Source organism: Macadamia integrifolia, chromosome 9 (genome assembly GCF_013358625.1).
Source record: "Macadamia integrifolia cultivar HAES 741 chromosome 9, SCU_Mint_v3, whole genome shotgun sequence".
NCBI lineage: Eukaryota > Viridiplantae > Streptophyta > Magnoliopsida > Proteales > Proteaceae > Macadamia > Macadamia integrifolia.
This window is the reverse complement of record NC_056565.1, coordinates 28,437,744-28,456,994: the sequence shown is the minus strand read 5'-3', so window position 1 is coordinate 28,456,994 and position 19,251 is coordinate 28,437,744. Positions and strand designations below refer to the sequence as shown.

Below are 19,251 nucleotides of genomic sequence, written 5' to 3'. Positions count from 1 at the left end.
TCAAGAAGTGAGCGAGCGTGTCTAGATAGTGCGTTATAGTCTTGACCCATAAGCTGATTTTAGGGATTTTGGGACCGGATCAGTGGGTTTCAGATCTAAGGGGCCGATTGTAATGTTTTTAAGATCAATTTCAATTTATTTCGATATGGTTGCAGGTACAAATTCAATTCCCATGTCAGATGCAAAAGCCCATACCTCAGTAAGATCATATTGGTATACTCTTCCCTAAAAAACGAAAGGCTCACCAGGGTGAGGCTATGGTGGACCGTTACACAGGGAGGGGTCTACACCATTCATGTAAGCCCATTACTTGACCCATTTTGAAGCATTCCTCAACTTGGATCTGTTATGGTATTCGAGAAATAAAGCTGATCAAATTCAAAGAGCAATAGTCATCGGATGGCTGGCAGCACTTAGGCGCACACTGTGTTTCTCTGCCATTAGATGCACACTGGGCGCACTAGAGAGTGTCTCCTTCCAATTGTGGGTGCTCCCTATAGCTTGAGGGGGTGGATTGGGGTCATTATTTTATTTGAAAGAACTCCGCCAGTTTGATACAAGAAGTATCAGACTCGTGGGCCAATGAGAGCACAAGTAAGAGCATCTTCAGAGCACAGGGGAGCAGCACGATTCTTTTCCCATTTTCTTTATATTGCAAAAGAATAGCGCAACCTATTTGTGTGTGTCTACGTCTAGACACAGCAGGTATGCAAAGACCGTTCTTCTCATGATGAAGATGCTCCCGTGGCTGTGTTGTCCTGTACCTGCACTAGGAGGGTTGCATTCTTTTGTCCAGTTGTCCTATTGTAAATTATCCAAACAAGACCAATCCCTTGGCCACCGGCGGAGTCTCTGGGCCAGGGCCCATTTAATCCACCCCATTGCCATCTTTACATCTAATGTCCATGATGTTCTCAGCTCCATGTGTAGCCCATTCTTTGAAATCAGTAGTTTGATGGGCCATTTGGTTTCACAATTTCAGGGCCCAAATCAACGGTCTTCCCACGTTATTATTTGTTCCCCATGTATTTATACCATATAAATTGATATGTATTGATTAGTTATCCACTTATTGATACGAAAGTGATCAATACAATCAATCTGATACCAATTCCTAAAACCTTAATTGTTATTTTCATATTGGCCATGGTCGATATTGATATAAATTGATCAATACAGTCAATCTGATATTGAATTCTAAAACCATAATTGTCAATTTCCACATCAAGCTAATAAGCATGAGCACATGGAGCCTGGAGTGCAAATAAAAATCCAGATATTCTCCAACCAGTTGGGCACTTGGGCACCCAATGAGGCATCCAATAGCTAGGAGGACTTAGACATGCACCCCCAACACATGAATACACATTTCTAGGTCCTCCCAACTGTTTCTTTGGGCATCCCAGTGATTGGAGAGGATCTTTATTGCACATGCTCTTGACCTTGCTCATTGTTTGCAAACTACACTTGAAATGGAGGTCAATTCCATTTTGATGGGACGGGGTATGAGGCGCTTGCTGGAGAGAGAGAGAGAGAGAGAGAGAGAGAGAGAGAGACTACTATATAGAATTAGTATGTTATGTGTATTTCATTCTTCTTTTAAAATATAATCCATGGAAAATCTAACTTGACAATATTTAATTCATGGTATCAGATTATCAGTTGATATCAATGTTGATATGTATCAATTGTATTGGTTTTATTTCAAATAAAACACCATTTTTTTAATTTCTCCAACCGATTAAGCACCCAATGATACATCCAACAACTAGGAGGACTTGGACACATAAACGTCACATGCGTACGTACCTCTAGGTCTTCACAGCCATCGGAAGCCTCGCTTGCATCCTAGCAGTTGAAAATGATCTTTCTCCCCATACAAGAGGGCCCACATGGTCAAGGAGAGAGAGAGAGAGAGAGAGAGAGAGAGAGAGAGAGAGTACTATGTAGTATCTTTTTTTTTTGGGTAAGGAGTATACTATGTAGTATCACTAATTCACTTTTGTGTATGTATTCCATTTTCCTTTTTAAATTTAGTTTTTTTTTTTGGTGGAACCTTTTTAAATTTAGTTTAATCCGCGGAAAAATCTAAGTGGACCAGTTTCCCGGGAAACGGGTTTTGTTCTTTTGGACAGAACTAAATTTAGTTCTTTTGAACAAATGATCTTTACTCTGCTGACAGAACATCTGTTCTTCTCTTCAAATCGTTTGGATTTCTTTTTAACGAAGAAATTTCGAAATCATTCAAGCAGCGTCGTCTTACTGTACAAGCAAACAAAGCATTTGTTCTTCCCTTGGAAGCGGTAGATTTTGTAGTCTGTACAGTCGTGACTCCAGTCTGAATCTGCAATGGCGTTTCCATACTTGGAAGCTGTAGTGGGTAGGGTTTTTTTCCATCTTTTCTTGTCTGAGCTTTCGTGTACTTCTTTTTTTCATTTCTTGTTGAATATGTTCTTGATTCTCATGCAATGCCGATTGAATGCTTAAGCCAGGTTCTTATTTTTTTGTGTGTGTGTGTGTGTGTGTTTTTTGTTGTACTTTCTGTTGTTTCTTTCATTGATTTTGTTTTCTTTGATATTGGGTTGTTCGATTTCGATGCCAAACTTCCGAGTTCTTGATAGTAATTTTGATTCTTACATATAGGTTTACTGATCTTGCCAATTTACAAGAAATCTCTTTTGTTTGTTCATTGAGTGTTCATTTTCTTTATTTTGTTCTGCTTTGGATTTTTTTTCCCGTCATGGAATTCTGCTCTGGTTATCGTTTCTTTACTGTGCAACTTAGTTTCGTTCTAACCAAGACACTCCCTCTGCTTCTTCTCAGGATTTATGATATCTGGATACATTTTCGAGACACATCTGAATTTGCGGCAACATGCTGTTCTCAAGATGCCAACACCTCCCAAACCTTTGGTAGGAGTTATCAGTCGAAGAAAATTTGAGAAGTCTCGAGCCTATAGTCTTGATAAAAGGTTTGCCTCTTCTTGCTTGCCCACCGAAGATCATTTTGTTATGGGTGGGTTAGTTTATCTGAAGATCATGGTTTTGTTACGGTTATTTGATCTGGTTCAAGGGTTCTAGTAATCTATTTTGTCTGATTGGTCTATTGACTATGTCTTTTAGCTACTTTCGTTTTGTTCGTGGGGCTGTGACCATACTAATGGTCACTCTTGTATTGTACATCGGCATCTTGCCCTGCTTCTGGAAGGTGAGTAAGTGATAACAGTTTCCCTACCCACCCCGCCAACCACCAAAAAGAAAAAATATGCACACTTGGATGAAGATATCGTCTTACACTGTTATATTGTTTTCATCTTATCCCATTATTTGGGCTGCAGATATCGGTAGAGTTTCTTGTGTACATTGACCTAAACCCAGAGAATGAAATACTTCACACACTCACTTCTTGGCTGGTGTTATAATTTGGTCACAGGTATTGATATGAACTCTACTACTGCTATGGCAATGAGTTCAGTTGCCAGTTCAGCATCGGAAATATTGCATTAATACTTCCCACACTCGAATTTCTTTTTATGCATATATCTTATTGGGGAAACCGAAAAATCATGTTCCTTATTCTTAAACAATATTTCTTTTTATGCATATATCTTATTAGGGTTTAAGGTCTAAACTCAATGTGCAGAACTGGATATTTCTTGAAATTTTATTAAATTGATGTATCCAAATATTAAGAAGGTCTATTTCAGACTCAGGAAAGGGTTTTCTTCGAAAACCGAAATAAACTAAATTACACTGGTAGGTAAATTCTATACAATGCAGCCCTGATCTAAAGACTCAACTGGTGGACTTGCCATTTTCTTTGTATTCAACCTTCGTGATTAAGGCTCGACATGGTTTCAATAAGGTTTGTGCTCTTGCTTGGATCTTTTTCATGTATATTGTATATGTTGTCTTCTTTGTTGGTATACTAGATCTGCATTTGAATTGTCATCCGTTTTTCTGTGCATTTTCTTTTAAAATATCTTATACTCTTTTTGATCAATTTTTCTTCAGAGATTTTTTTTTTTTATTTGTTTAATATATTTTTTCAGAAAACAATATGGCTATTCTTTGGGGATATCTTCAAGGCAATTTTCCTTTATATCATAATTGGACCATCCATTGTGGCTGCCATCATTGTAATAGTACAGGTATTATGAATTCATCATTTGCTTTGTATTGACTGTTGGGTACCTTAGTTCGTGTAGTGTTTGGTTTTATTGGTGTTCATGATTCTCAACTGGCAGCCTGCTTTAAAAATTCAAATGCGTTTGGACATTTTCTTAATTTAAAATTTTATTTTTAGACTTTTAGTGGTAAACAATATTGAGGGTTTAATAGTTAGAAGGAGAGAGTAAGTGTGCCAAAATACGACCAAGTCAATGGACCACCAGAACAAGCTACTCTGACCAGCTGGATATGTTATTAACTGATGTTTATTCCAAGGATTAAAGAATCATATTGGATGAATCGACCACATCGGATTGGAATTGGCTGAGGCCGATCATGATTCTGGCTGATACCCCCTCTAAAATCTCTAGGATTAGGGCTTATTTTGGCCAATTCTGGCCCGTTGATTCCGATTCAGATTGGATTGGAATCAACCAGGACCGATGTGTATCCTGATTCTGGGATTTTTTAATCTTTGGTTTATTCCAAGACGAAGTGTTGATTTAAATAGCATACTTCCCATTATTCTTTTTGTTTAGTATGTTAGTCTATGCATTCTGGCAAGCACTATGTTATCAAGCTGGTCACTGTTTTATAACAATCAAAATGAGGTTTACAACTGATATTTATTTTCTGTGGGATTTGATTCCAGACTTGTTGGCTGCAAAATGTGCCACCAAATGCCATTAGTTATTGCATTATGGTAGATGGTGGAGATGTCCATTTTTGCACCTTACCTGTAAATAAATGGTAGCCAGTCACCCCCTTATCCTGGCATATTTAGAACCTCCCCATTCATTCATTAACTCCCATCGTGTGCTGATCTAGTCCATACATTACTCTTACATTGTTTTTGTATTGCTGCAGAAAGGAGGTCCTTACTTGGCTATCTATCTTTGGGGATTTATGTTTGCTGTATCCATTATGATGATGACCCTTTATCCTATTGCAATTGCTCCACTTTTCAACAAGTTTACCCCTGTGAGTATTTATTTTTTCTTCTAACATATTTTGGTAACTAATAGATTGCAGTCCTTCATACCTGATCTAAGTTAACCTTTTTGTTAGATTTCATATGTTACTGCTTCCTTTATCCTGAAGATACATACAGGTGCTCTTTTAGTGATTAATGATGAATATTCTCGTTTTCCCTGTTTTACTGCTCCCCTCAGCTTCCCAATGGACGACTGAAACGGAACATTGAGAACCTTGCTTCCTCACTCAAGTTTCCTTTAAAGAAACTCTTTGTTCTTCATGTATCTACAGGGTCAAGCCATAGCAATGTGAGGATTTAACTCTGATAGTTTAATCTAATATCTGTTACTTCACAATTGTGATTTTGTTTGAGTCTTTCAATCAGCATAGAATTCATACAAGTACGGAGGAGAATGAATGAGGTTTGGGTCGCTCTGTCAGCATTTGCTTATGAATTTACTGGATATATTTATTTACTTTGACATGGTGAGGGTTTTCCTTCAACAACAGCAACGAACTCAGCCTTATCCCAACTTAATGGGTTGGCTACATGGATCCGTGCAAAAACAAAATAGGAGAGATGAAAGTAAAAGGAAAGAAGCTCAATATCAGCAAGTCAGGAAAATCTCAGCTAAATGGGATCGGCTACATGGATATTTGCCCTCCAATCGGCTCTATCTGAGGTTATACTTGGGACAAGACCTAGGCTTTGCATAATCATATTTAAAAAGCATTTGCCCTGAAGCCTTGACGCCCATGTCGACGCAAGGAAGTCTCAAAATTTACCTTGAGAATGGATGGCAGCAGGGTGGCTTTTGCATAATCCTACATTCCTACTCTGATACTATCCCAACTCCTATAAACCTAGAGGAAGTCAAGGGGTAAGTAGATCAAAAGAAAAAAAAATTGTATCTTTAATTTAAGAAATGCTTAACACTTAAAAGAAACCTATCAAGTAAACTCCTCCCCAAAAAACCTATCAAGTAAACTCCTCCCCAAAAAACCCCCGGAAAAAAAAAAAAGAAAAGAAAAGAAAGAAAGAGTGTAGAAGAATCTCATTGGACAGTTGGCAAGTGTATGACAGGCCCTTGGTTCTGTGAGCCAAATATCTAACCATCCCATCCCATACTTCTTGTCTCCAACTTTTTAAAATATATTCTATGAATAAGAATTTTTGTGTGTTTTTCCTTTGGATATATCAAATATCAATAATCATTTTGTGGTGGTCTCATTCATCTAATCAATATCTGGCAGGCTTACATGTATGGATTCTTTAAGAACAAGAGGATTGTCCTTTATGATACGTTAATTCAGCAGGTATGAAGACATTTCTACTACAGAGCATAAAAAAAGGACCTTGTTTCTCACCTATCTCCTCTCTCTGTTCATGTTCATTGAACAACAACCAAGCCTTATCCCAACTGTTCATTGAAGAACTAGGAATGCAAACTATGACTAATCCAGATTCTATATTTATTTTACTTTTGTCATTTGCAGTATGACCATTCTTGACTGGATGGAGATTCCATTTGTGGTGCAAGGCTAAGTGAGCTGGCAATGTTTCATTGAATCATTTCCAAATCATTTCTCTCATTCCAATAGAAATATTGATTGGATAGATACTTAGATGTAATTGGATCCATTAGTTTTTGACATTATATGTTTTAGTGATTTGGTTGTGGCTGTCCACTTTTATGTTGACAAAACTTCCTTCTCTTTCCATATGACATTGTGGTGTAATGATCTTATTATAGTGACTGTTGGATCCTTGCACAGTGAATACTGCATAAACAACATTTTAGAGAAAGCTCATTTCTCAATCTTTTCTCTTACACATGGACTTGTCTTACGTGGTTTTTTCTTTTGATAGGTTTGTCTTACAATTCTACTAGTGTTTTTGCTGCTGGTCCTAAGCCCAGATGAAGGGGGGTTAGTGCGTCGGGTAGGCAGCCAGAACCAAAAAGGACTTTAGCCAAACATTTTTTAAATGGATCCTAGAACCTTATATTCTCGGCCTTATGCTAGGGCGTCCCCCTGGAAGTGACACGCTACACTTTGACCTAGGTGTGGTGTATAGTGAGCAAGGGTTAGCTACGGCTTCCCCTGCAAACGATGCATTGTGTCGGCAACCGGATGTGGTGACAATTAGGCAAGGGTTTTCGCACCATGGATGAATGGGGTAAAGAAGCTATTCCAAAAGCGTAGGATTAGATTAGCAATTCTAGAATTGATAGATGTTATTAGGAGAAGAAGTATTAACATAATTTATATTCAAGAACTAGATGGAAGGGTAAAAAATCCAAGGAGTTTGATGACTTTAAACTTTGGTCTACGGGGGATAAAAGTTGTAGAAGTGGAGTGGGCATAGTAGTGGATAAAGGTTTAAAAAAATGATGTGGTGGATGTTAAAACACTTGGGCTGGACAAAGAAGTTGTCAGTGTAATTAGCGTTTACACACTAATGTGAGGTTTTAGTTAAGGAGAAAAGTATATTATAGGGAGAGGTCTATAAGGACGTATTGGGAGGGATCATAGAGGCTATGAAGGAAGACATGGAGCATATGGTTTTGAAGAGACGATGAGGCAAGGACTTCAGTTTTAGATTTTGTTGTGGCTTATGATTTATCCAAAATAAACACATACTTCGAAGAGAGAGGATCATTTAGTTAACTTCAAAAATGGGCATCATAGTAGCCAAAATAGATTTCTTTCTAACTCAAAGTACCAATAGGTTGTCATGTAAGGACTGTAAGCTTACACCAGGAGAGAGCCTAACTACTCAACATAGATTAGTGGTCATGGATATGTGTCTCAGTACACCAAAATGTAAGAAAGGTGAGATCATTTGCCCTAGGATAAGGTGGTGGAGCCTAAAAAGAGAAACTGAAATCATTTATTGATAAATTGGTCAAACAAGGAAGGTGTGACTTTGATGGAGACACTAATACAACATGGAACGAGATGACTACTTGTAGTAAGAGGGTTGCTAAAGATATCCTTGGAAAATTGAAAGGGAAAAATCATTCATCTAGGGAGACTTGGTGGTGAGATGATGATTTTCAAGTAGCCATTAAGGCTAAGAAAGAAGTTTTAAGACATGGTGAAGGACTAAGGATGTAGAGGATTTAAAAAGGTATAGAGTTTCTAGAAATGAAGCCCAAAGGAGTGTGGAAAAGCAAAGGAGAAGAAATATGAGGATCTCTATAACAATTTGAGGACAAGGAAGGGAAAAAGCTATCTAAGATGGATAAAATGAGGGACCTGAAGAGTAGAGATTTTAATCATGTTAGATGTGTTAAAAGTGAGGGTGATAAAGTACTAGTAAGCAGACACTTCGAGTAATAGTTTCTCAGAAGGTTGCACAACTCATCAAGATACCATGTCTTGTGTATATATATATATATATATGTATAGAAGTACCCATGTAGGCACTTCTCTTCTCTCCTAAGGATTGGAGGGCTAGTTTATTCACCCATCCCTCCGTATCCTGGCGAGAACGGATACGGTTCACGTTAGGCAACACGTGATCAAACGCTCTCACGGACGTCTCAAACCTCAGGGCGGCTCATTACTGGGTGATATAACACTGTTGGCGCCCATAAGATGCAGATTTGACGCTAATTCGGGCCTATTGTACCCCCACCCGCCTCAGTTTCTCGGCATGTGTCTGAAATTCAGGCTAACAAATCCCAATACATCGGCCTGAGAATTTCAGGGACATGGAACTTGCTTAGGAAGTTCGCCAACTACACTTGAGCCCCTCAAACTCAAACATCTCGATGGTTGGACACTATATATATATATATAATATGAAAAATTAGGGTGCTTGAAGTATAGAAGTTCTAAGGAGGATGAAATTAGACAAGGCACCTGGTCCATATGTGGTCCTAATAGAAGTGTGGAAGAGCTTATGATTATGTGGTTTACCTTGGCTAACCAAATTGTTTAATAAGATTATGTGCACAAGGAAAATGCTATAGTACAGTCATATGACCAGCTATGATGCATGGCATGGAATGTTGGGCAGTTAAGAAACGTCATATAGATTAACTCAGTGTAGCTGAGATGAGCATGTTGAGATGGATATGTGGTAAAACTAGGAAAGAGTTAGGAAAAACAAATTAGAGCTGATTTGGGAGTAGCTACGATACATGATAAGATGTGAGAAAGTCGCTTGAAGGGGCATGACCATGTACAACGGGGCCTTTAGATGCTTTAGTATGGAGAAGTGATTTGATTCAGATTGAAGGAGCTAAAAGAGCTAGGGGAAGACCTAAAATGACTTTGAGAGAAGTGGTGAGGAAAAACATGCATAGCTTAGGCATTTTATCATAAATTTCTTTGAATAGATTTGATGGAGGGTAAGGATCCATGTAGCCAACTCCATTTAGTTGGGATAAGGCTGAGTTGTTGTTATTGATAGGTTTTTCTTTCATGATTTCTAATCTTTTTGTCAAAAGTTGCTCTCTTAGTGATATTTTGCTGTTTAAATTCATCTTCACAAGTTAGGATAACATATCAAATTATCAATCACACATTAGTTGAACTTGTGCTTTCATGTTCAATGGCCACTTTGTTAGCTTTTAAAGTGTTAACATGTGTTCTCTTTCCTATACTCAGCAGATTTGGCAATTCAAAAGGCCTGGAGATGATCCTGAAGGAACAATAACACAGTTACTAATTTTTTTTTTCTTTTGAGGGCGGGGGTGGAATAATAATCTGTTAGGTCTTTATATCCTGCAGCATGCCTATGTATGATAACATTGGTGATAGGTATATTACATTTCTGACCATTATTTCCTTTTGATCTTACAGCTGGGATCATTTGCATGTTACACCTGCAGTTCCTTTAATTTCTTATTTTTTAAGTTGCTTTGAATTTTATTAGGAGGTGGGATCCCATGAAAATTCTGTGCTAACTTGAACAGACTGAAAGGTATATGAACTGTTAGGATGTCTTTATCCTACGTCCAGAGCTAGATGGTCCGATATTTTCCTCCCTCTTCCACTGGCGACGTCATTCAATCTCATTTGTTCTTCTCTTTCTTAGCCAGACCTTGGTTGTGTTTGGTTTGCAACCTCAGAACATGTTCTGCATCTAAAATACATGCTGGAGTGAGAGGAATGCTGTTTGGTATACATTCCTGTTCTGGATTTCTAAAATGTGATTAAGAACAGGCCTCATTTTGGAATACATCCAGAATCCCATCCCGCATTCTGCAAGTGCACTTAGTATTATAAAATATGTGTTAAATTGGTTACTACAATTTGAGTGTATTTTTGTATTTTTTTTGCTGTCTAAAATAAATATAATAATAATAAAAAAACCTTAGACCCACTTGCAAGATGGATGGTGAGAGGAAAGAAAGTTTTGTGCAAGGTTCCCCCCCCCCCCCCCCCCCGAGTTTTCATGGGGGTTGCTGGTATTCTGTGTGTGTGTGCGTGCTGAAGGTGGTCACTGCTCGGCTTTTTCTTCTAAGCACCACAGAGCCCAACTATCCACCAGAAATATTAAGTGATAAATAAGAAATTAGCTTCAAAGCAAGCAGAACACATCCAAATTTTCAGAAAATGACGCAACCACTATATCTCAGGCACATGAAACATGGAAAGCCGACCATTTTTAGTATAAGACTAAGGCAGAGCGGAGCAGAAATGAAGTTCCAATACCTGGAATACTCTGTCTTCAAATTACCTGCAAATCCAGATCTCAGCCTTCATACAGAAACAGCTCCAGATTTCGGAATTCCAGGTTGACTTCTTCACAGTTCACTTCATTTTTTTTCTTTTGGATGAATAAACTAATTCATTACCAAGGAGAAAGAATATAAAAGGGAAGAGAAATTGGGGGGGTGGGGGGAAGGTGGCATAACCTCAACAAACAATCAAATCTGGGAGGGCAACAATAAAACTAACCCTGGAGAAAACCAAAGGGGAACCTCAAAAAGGGGAGGGGGGGGGACATCAATGGGGAGGGGGAATGAAGTCAACCGGCAGTCTCCAGGAAGCCTTGATATGTCTATTCCTACGAGTATTAGGAATTGGCCGAGGGTGAAGAGATCTAACTTTAGCGGAGACATTGAGGTAGATGGTTTTCCAAATCTTGTCCTTATAATGAGAATTGGAGGACCATTTATGGATGTTACGCTCCATCCAGATGTGGTTAATGGTAGCATGGAAAGCTAGTTTTCCAATAGCGTCACAGATGAAGGAACCCCTGAAGGTCATATCAATCTAGACCCATTCCCTATCCAGAGGAATAATGGATCTTCTAGAGGGCCAACAACTAGAGAGGACTCTTTTCCAAACCGAGGAGGAGAGGGGGTAGGAGAAGAAGAGATGAGCAGTGTCCTTGGAGCCATGAGGGCAGAGGCAGCAGGAGGGAGGAACAGGAATGTGGGGATGTATGAGGAAGGATTGTGTAGGAACACAATTGGATAAGGTGCGCCAAATTGTAAAGCTGTGGTGAGGGATACGGCCTTTGAACCAAACAATTTTGTGCCAGGGAGCCAGAGGCCTAGTTCACTTCATTGAATAGCCTCTCTTTGGCAATTTGAGGGAATCGGACCAAAATAAAATGCTTAACCCATTCCACTGTGAAGAATGCATTCTAGGCTGATCCCAACGAAGTTCTCATTCTTCTCTAGAATGAGTTCTGCATTCTAGGAATGGTAATGTGCATATTCACATTCTGAAGAATCCATTCCAAATACTGACCTAATCTCTTCTTTCCATCCAATGCTGCCAGATATTTCTTCGTTTCGTGTTGTTATTGTATAGACAGACAATCTCAAGGCCTTACCTGCCAACTTGATAATGGAATATTCTATTTGGCCTTTTCAACCCTGTTGATAATGGCATATTTGTTGATGTACTTGGCTTGCAAATTGTGACGGCTTTATGAATTTGGGTACTGTTCAGCTGAATCCTTGCCATTCCTTGCTAAGACGCTATTGGAAGCTTCATCGTTTTTATTTTCCTCGTTGTCATTTTCTTTTTGGATATATATGTTTACCTGGTTGTCTGTTGCCAGAGTGATCATCCTCTGAGTTCTTAAAAGATATACTTACTGCGTGTTCCAAAACTTAATTGAGCCTTTTTATGTGAAAACACCTTGTTTGTGTAATTTTTGTACATTCATTGAATGTTAATGCTGTCATGTAAACGAATCACAGTTTAGTTCTGTGGGAATTTGGGAGAATCAACCATCCTATTCATCGTTGTTACTCATTTTCTTCTGGCGTTTCACATTCTTAAAGGTCATTACTGAATTCTATAAGAAAATCATAGTCGTAAGGGTGGAAATATTTGATATTAGGCTGTAATATTTCTATTTTTCACACTGAAGCTTATGTAATATGGCCCAATTGCATCTTGGCAGTGCAAAAAAGATGAAGTTGTTGCTGTTATTGCCCATGAACTGGGGCATTGGAAACGTGGTCATCCAATATATAAGTTTATTGCAATCCAAGTATGTTCTGCCTTCCATGAAAATATAGCTTTCATATTTTTTTCCCTTTATTTATTTATTTTTATTTTTTTTGGGGGGTGGGGGGTGGTTGGGTAACTATTGAAGTTCAATATCTTTGAAAATCCATTCCTTTTTTATTAGGTTATCAGAACATTCTTCAACTTTCTTTTGTTACCATGATCATGTAGTGAAGTTGAGCTATGGTGGTCTTCATGATACCTTAGATACTTATCAACAGATGTGAAGAAGTATTGTTCTGTTTTGGATTTTTAATTAGAAAATTTTATTTCTGAAAAACAAGGAAGAGATAAGAGACAATACGTAATTGCACAACAACAACAATCGTAAGCTAAGCCTGCTAACCCACAAAGGGGACAAATCAGTCTTACTGCCCCATCCCTAGCAAGCTCATTGCCCAAATAATTGACTGACATGAACAAGCATTTCAGTGTCAGGCACACAATTTCTTGCAGACTCAGAACAAGACCATTTATTTTATTTCTTTTCTTTTCTTGGCTGGGTGAGGAGAGTTCCAAAAATTCCATGAATATTGAAGTTATTTCACCTTCACTAAACAAGGATATGCCATACATGCATATTCAACATAGTGATTCTCAAAACAGGATAATCCTTGGTAGTTACATATCTTTTCTATATTATCGTCTGCTTCAGTGACTAGTCCACTTGGATTGGCTCATGGTATTCATTCATGTGAATATGTAGGGTAGTTTTGGTTTGCTTTCTCAGCTTCATTTGTCACATTTAGCATTAATGCAGGTCCTTACCTTTTTACAATTTGGAGGGTATACTCTTGTGAGGAACTCAAAGGATTTGTTTGAAATTTTTGGTTTTGACACACAGCCCGTGCTCATTGGGCTCATCCTCTTTCAGGTTTGATTTCTTTTTCCTTATTTTTTGATAAATAACTTTCAATTATAAATTTATACTGACCACATCTCATTTTTTTTGCATGCATAAACATGTGGTACTTGTTTGTGGTGTCAGAAAACAGGGCTGAGCTTGCTTATTGTACCTTTATTGATACTGAATTTTTGAATAAACCCGAGATTCTTTCTTATTTCTTCCTTATTTATTCTACATCCACATATTGATTCTATCTATATAGATTATCTATGTAGTGCCAATCCAACACAAGTCTTTATACATTGTTATAAGACAAGAGAAAGAACCATGGCTGTAAATTTTGGTTAGGTTTCAAATCAGTAGTGTGCACGCATCCGATAAGATGCAGGTAAGGTATCCCTAACTTTTATTTTGGGGTTTTAACTATTTTTGGCCAATTTCTTGATTGAAATTTTCATCTCTGTTTCTGCTACTAACTATGGACCAACCCAATTCCGTCCCAACTCCCAAGCCGATGAACCGAACCTTCTCTGGCCCATTTCAAAACTATGTTAGAGAAACCTTAGGGATTGAAAGAATAAGATCCTGTAGTTCACACTAAAGAGTAAAGATGCAATGTATCAACCATCAGCTAAAGGCAGCTCTTGGTTAAAGTTATCCTTGTTTATATATGCATTACATAAACTCATAATGTGCAAAATACTAAAATATGCATATGTATATATATATATATATATATCTATATATATAGGGAAAAGACTGGGTGTGCCACCGGTATACCCGGATCTGTGTCTATCTCTCTCCTCCTCACCTTGGAAAAGTCCCTTGTGCCCCTCCCATCCCAGCACTTCCGTTGGTTGAGACGCTAGCTCCAGGAAAGCCGGCAGCATACCTATCCCTCTCCCATATATATATATGTGTGTGTGTGTGTGTGTGTGTGTTTGTGTGTGTATAAAACACATGTACATATACTCTCAATTTCTTCAAAAATTATATATATAAAATAATTATGTGAATACATATTCACATAAATATACTTATATATTGACCAAAAAGTTAACATTGAAATATCCAAAATTTTCATTTGGTCCGTCGACTGAAATGGTCACTGAAACAAAATTTACAACTAAGGAAAACCCTCCACACAATTGTCCATATGGTTGATGGCTGTATGGGCTATTAAATTTGAAAGATACCTCTAGAGAATTTCCACATTTATACAACAGTTAAAATGAACAAATTATCCCTGCATTTGGCAGAATATAGCAAATAGTAGGTGTAAAGATTTGAGAACCAGAATGAAAGATGAAGAAATAAGAGAGAGACAAAGAGATTGGTGTAACTTGGGAGTCACAACCATGTGGTTGGGACTTCCCCTTTCATTCAATATATAGACTACCTATTACATAGCCATAACCCAAATAGGAAAGTAGAATGCATAATCAAAATAGGAAATTAACTCTAACTTAGCTAACAACTATCCTAAATCTGATACATGCTCGCCTCCAACTGTTGGTGTGGGAAACTCCCTGGAGGGGTTTATTAAATATAATTATACATCTCTAGAATTTTTAAAGGTAAGATCAATCATTTTATAATCAGAGAACCTGAGAAGGGAACTGTACATGTCAAGTGCATTTACATACACATAGTAACATCAAGAAGAAAAAACTGATGCCACAGTAGGAAAGGTAAGGAATGAATGCACGAATCTACACCATTTCCCAATATATCTCCACCCTTCCTAGCTTATCTGCTGAAGTATTACATATTATGAATGTAGATTGTGATGCAGTATCATACAGTATGTGCATGTATCTTTTACATACGTAAATAAAATAATCTCAGTTGGTTTTCCATATTATGCTTACTACTAATTTTACTCCATCCTTTCCAGCCAGATATAGTTTCAGGTTACTAGGTCTAGAATATCATGTATTTCTGTCTGGACTGTGCCTGACAAGGTGGGAATCCATTCTCTCAACAGTAAACCCTTTATATATTGTAAAGAGAAAGGATAGGATCCTTTCATTGTAATCCTTTCATTGTATAGCTGTTATATGAAAGGATAGGATTCTATAGGATTCTTTCAATCCTTTCATTGTATAGCTGTTATATTTGTGTAAATTCCCTTTCCCTATAAAACCTTGTATAGGTTTTTGTAATATTCTCTTTCCTTGTAAAGTTCTTTCTTTCTATGGACTTACCTTGTATGGGTGTCCAATTTTGTGTATTTATATGGGTTTCCTACATGAATACAAGACACAGAATTTTACTGATTTACATGGTATCAGAGGGAGGTTTCGATTTGGGTTTGTTGGCGAAGAATACCACATCATCCTTCTTTTGGTCAAGGGTAGTTTGAGTAGTGAGTTGAGTCTCTTCCCGAAGCAACTCCCGAAGAACCAAATCCATTTCAGGTAGGGTACCGCTATTGAGGATGTTAGCTCGAACAACCTCATAGTCAGCTCTCAATTTCATGAGAAAATGCATAACTTTTCTTTCAACATATATTTTCTGTAAGGTTCTAATGCAACAATCAGATAAATCGGAAGTTATATGAGCTTGTTCATATTCATTCCATAAAGTGAGGAAACCAACATAATATTCCTGAATACACTTCTCTCCCTGACCATATGAAATTAAATTATTTTCAATTTGAAATTTTCTGGCTAAATTTGATTGCTGATAAACTCGTTCAAGATATGACCACATCTCATGAGACGTGGAAAAACCACGCATAGGAATACCAATATGCGGATCAATAGTACCAAAAATCCAAGTGATAATCTTAGCATTATCAATCTTCCATTTAGCCAAATCAAATGACTTGGAAGGATCAGTAACAGATGGTTGGGATGTCAAGCCATCGATATAGCCCCACAAACCTTTCCCTTCCACGAAAAACTGAAAATGAAACCTCCAAATACCATAGTTTGTACCATCGAATTTAACCGACAATATCTCAGATTTTTCCATTTTGGAAGAACAAATAATGGGAAAAAAAATTAATAGCAGTCAATGAAAAGAGTAATGAAAAGAGCAAGAGACGTAGGATGGTATTGCAGCAAATGGGTAATGGGTGGCAGAAAATAGGTGGCAGCAAAACAAATTTATATATATATATATATATATATAAGGATAAGAACTAATAAGTGAGGAAGGAGGGTACCCACAAGGCACAGATTGCAGCAGAACTGAACAACGACTGTAGAACTGAACAAGGACTATTCACAGATGCACAGATTGCTCACAGGACAGCGAAAGATTGGAATCGGAGGATCAGAATGCTTGGCAGAGGTTGAGATCTGAACCCTTGCTGCAGAGATGATCGGAATGCTCCAGAGATTCTAGAGAAGGCTAAGATCTGAACCCTTGCTCTGTTTGCTCCATTGGATCTCGTTACTTCTCTTTTTGCTTCGTTAGATCCTGTTTCTCTTCCTAAATCTTACCAGCAGGCATGTCGTATTCCTTGTTGGCAAGAGGCTATGGACTCAGAACTTAATGCTTTAGTGGAAAATGATACTTGGGATATGGTGCCTACTCCTCCGAATACTCTAGTTATTGGGTGTCATTGGGTATATTCTGTGAAGCTCAAGTCTGATGGCTCTATTGATAGATATAAAGCTCGTTTGGTTGCTCAGGGAGATAAACAGGAATATGGTATTACTCTGAGACTTTTGCTCCAGTTGCTAAGATGACCACTGTTCATGTCGTCTTAGCTCTTTCTGCTGTCCGTCAATGGCCTATATTTCAAATGGACGTTAAGAATGCCTTTCTACATGGTCATTTGAATGAAACAATTTATATGCACCCCCCTCCTGGTCTTTCATATAATCGATCAATGGTTTGTAGACTAAAGAAATCCTTATATGGTTTGAAGCAAGCTCCTAGGGCTTGGTTTGAACGTTTTCGAGAGGTGGTTATTCATGCTGGTTTTACTCAGAGTTACCATGATTACTCATTGTTCTTTCATTCTTCTGCTAAAGGTATGGCATGTCTTCTATTATATGTGGATGACATTCTTATTACTGGAGATGATATTGATGCTATTACCACATTGAAGTCGCTCCTAAGTTCTTCCTTTAAGATGAAGGATTTGGGTCCTGTCACATATTTTCATGGACTCAAGGTTCACTACTCTAAACGGGGTTACTTTGTTAACCAACACAAATATGTTCAAGATTTGATTAAACTAGCCAACTTAACTGATGACAAGAAAGTGGATACTCCTATGGAAGTTAATGTCAAATACTCTAAGCATGCTGGAGGACCTCTTTCTAATCCTACTATATATCGGCAGCTTGTGGGAAGTCTCATCTATCTTACTATGACTCGCCCAGATATTTCTTATGCTGTCCATATTGTTAGCCAGTTCGTTTCGTCACCTTGCCAATTGCACCTCACCGCTGCTTACCGCATTATTCGCTATTTGCGAGGGACAACTACACAAGGGCTATTTTTCTCCTCCTCTTCTTCAATTAAATTGCGTGCCTATGCTGATGCTGATTGGGCTGGTGATGCAGTTTAGTTTCCTAAATGGGCTTGTTTTATTAGGAATAAGCTTACGGTTGGGTTCCATACATGTTGGGCCTTTGATCCCATGTGTTTTGAGTGTAATAGGCCACTTTTATGGGTCTAAAAGGGAGGGTCTAAGATTGAATACGGGATTACTAGTTAGTTTCCATTTTCATTAGTTTCCTTTTTAGTTGGGCTTGATTTGAGTTATATTTGTTTCCTTAGGAGTCAAGTTATTAATTGAGTCAAGTCATTAGTAGTTAGTTTCTTTTTTCAAGTAGTTTCTAATTTCAGTTAGTTTCCAATTTCAGTTTTTAGTAACTATTGTATTAGGAGAATATTTAGTTTCCTTTTTGAGGAACCTTCTATTTTGTAATTCCTTCCCCCATTAACATTATAAATAAAGAAGAGGAGGCTCCTAAAAGCCTATAATGATTTTGATAAAAAATAATGGTTGTTGCTATTGTCTTCTTCATGAAGAGTTGTCTTGTGTTTGATCAAGGCTGAAGGACTTGGTGTTTGATCCAATTGACTCTTTGCGGTGTTAAGCCCAAGAGGTTCTTTTCAAGTGTTTTTTTTCTTCTTCTTATTGTTACTATTCTTCTTCAGCCATCTCAAGTAAGTAATCTGAATTTTTCTGCAGAAATTTCTGGGTTAAACTCTCTGTTTCCTATTCTGTCAACCTAGTCTATTTGGAGTTCTGGCCACCCGATGGCTTTGAGTTTCTGGTCGAGTGTTACCCTTGTTGTATGGAAGACTCGATCCAATTTTTAGAGTAATCTGACCAGGGGATTGTCTGATATATTAAATCTTTCAAATCTGGTCGATCTCTGTTCTAACTCACTTCTGTCCAGAATTCTGGTTCGATTGTTCCAGCTGTTGATGTATTAAAATTGGTAGTTGTTGTTCATGGTTCAGCCTCTGTTATTGGACTACTACGCCTCTGTTTTTCCTGGTCTCTATTCAGCTACAGAAATTCTGAAACACTGAGATCGATGGACTGTTGATTTATTATTGTTTTTTGCTGATTTATTATTGCTGGTATATTGGGTTCTTGGTTGTTCTTTGGTTTACAAGATCCTGTTGTTTGGGTCTAGTTTGGCTTGTCAAACCTAGTCCTACATCAGCTGGTTGTCTTGACTCTCGGCGCTCTACTTCAGGATGGTGTGTTTTTCTTAGGGACTCTCTTATTTCTTGGAAATGTAAGAAGCAGCATACAATTTCCAAGTCATCTGCAGAGGCTGAATATCGTTC

General features: G+C 37.9%; 1 pseudogene; it reads left to right on the top strand.

Annotated features, from left to right (window-relative positions):
- The first annotated feature begins 2,098 nt into the window (after positions 1–2,098).
- Positions 2,099–17,732, top strand: LOC122089815 (annotated as a pseudogene).
- The last annotated feature ends 1,519 nt before the right edge of the window (positions 17,733–19,251 follow it).